This window comes from Vulpes lagopus, chromosome 1 (assembly GCF_018345385.1).
Source record: "Vulpes lagopus strain Blue_001 chromosome 1, ASM1834538v1, whole genome shotgun sequence".
Classification (NCBI taxonomy): Eukaryota; Metazoa; Chordata; class Mammalia; order Carnivora; family Canidae; genus Vulpes; species Vulpes lagopus.
In genome coordinates, this window is record NC_054824.1 from 139704396 (window position 1) to 139706281 (window position 1886).

The window sequence follows — 1886 nt, forward strand, 5'->3', positions numbered from 1 at the left end:
TATGGTGTGACTCTGTTTCCCTAGACATATCCTACACCCTCTTAATAACCCATTCCAAGGACAGAGAATCATAATATTTTAGATTTTATCCTGGAGTTCTCTACCACCCCCAGACAGATGTATTTGTGAACTTTGGATAAAATAATCTGCCCTGATCACTCTGCTCTTTTAAAAGGAAAATGTTCTCATGTTTCTTGAGAGAGGCCATCTCAGATATCTGCTTATGTAAACATAATTGATTTGGTAAAGTGGGAAGAGTAATAAGGAAAGCATGAGTCCCTCCACACTAAGCACTGAATTTAGGGTTTCCTTACTCTGTTTCTGCCTATTTTTTCCACAAATGGATTCATCTGTAGGGAGCATAGAAAAATAAGGAATTTCCTCATAGACACAAAAGGAATATATTAGTTAAGATGACTCAAGAATTTGAGCTTGGGGCACTGTGGTTGTTCAGGAGATAGAAATCTGTCTCCAACTTTTGCTCCCTCTAGCAGCAATGAACACTGAACTATGAACCTGTATGTTCCAACCTAGAGGTCCAGGCCTCTGTCACAGAGCCAAGGGATGATCACAGATGACTCTCAAACATGAAAGAGGGGACAGGAAATAGAAAATGAACTTCTAACCCCTCCTCACTGCCTAGATCCAATAGTACATCCTGAACTACTACTACCCTTCTCCCTTCTCTGGGTCTTGTTAATTTCCAACTCTAAATTTAAAGTATGTGTAGTATATATGTGTGTGTGCATGTATATACACACACAATTTTCTATTTATTCCCAAATCCAGAAAAGAATGAAGTCTAGTTTTACCCCCTAGCATTCTTTTTTGTATGGTGAAAAAAATTATATTTAGATTTATAGCCGGCTGGACTATAAATGTTTATAGTTTATAAATGGACTAACTAAAAGTTTAGATGATCCAACTTTGTTGGCAACATCCGAAGCAGCATAGTCAGGAGCCAGTCGAACATATGCTTTCTTCTCTCCATCAGGCCTGATCAAGGTGTTGACCTTGGCCACATCAATGTCATAAAGCTTCTTCACAGCCTGTTTGATCTGGTGTTTATTGGCCTTGGCATCCCCAATGAACACAAGTGTGTTCAGAGAATAGAATAGAAATTCTCTTCATGGCTGACTCAGTAGGCAGGGGGATCTTGATGATGGCATAGTGATCAAGCTTGTTTCTCCTGGGGGTGCTCTTTCGAGGATATTTGGGCTGCTTTCAGAGATGCAGAGTCTTGGGTCGTTGGAATGCAGGTGACCTATGGATCGTCTTTTTTTGTGTGACTGTGCACGCCTTCCAGGACCACTTTCCTAGCTTTCAAAGCCTTTGCTTTGGCTTCAGCTTTGGGAGGGGTAGGGGCTTCCTTCTTCGTCTTTGGCATCATCTTCATGAAAGGACACCCCCTAACATTCTTAGATTTGACAGCATCAATTTCAAGTTTGAAATTTTCCAATGAATTTTTACTAATCCCCAGAACTTTATACTTTTGGTATTTCCTCTGTCTTCAGCCCCAGCATCCCAACATAATCTGGCTTGCATTATTGACCCAAACATAGAACTCAGCAACCCACTTCAAGATTGTACAAATGAATCCACTTTCACAAATAAAAACATAAATAAATAAATAAATAAATAAATAAATAAATAAATAAACAAACAAACATGAATAAGCAACATAGCCTTTAATAAAGCTACTTTAAGAGTGACAAAGTGGAAGGGAAGTTCTAGCACACTCCAGGGAAAATAATGTGTAGTATTGATAATTTAATAATTTAATATTTAGTAATATTTGCCTATTTAAGTCTTTTTGAGGATTTTCTGTTCCCAAAGTATCTCAAAACTCTTTCATGCCCATGCAATCCCCCACTTGTTGGTCTCTG

General features: G+C 38.5%; 1 pseudogene; it reads right to left on the reverse strand.

Moving 5' to 3' along the window:
- Nucleotides 1–872: 872 nt before the first annotated feature.
- Nucleotides 873–1390, reverse strand: LOC121487531 (annotated as a pseudogene).
- Nucleotides 1391–1886: the final 496 nt, after the last annotated feature.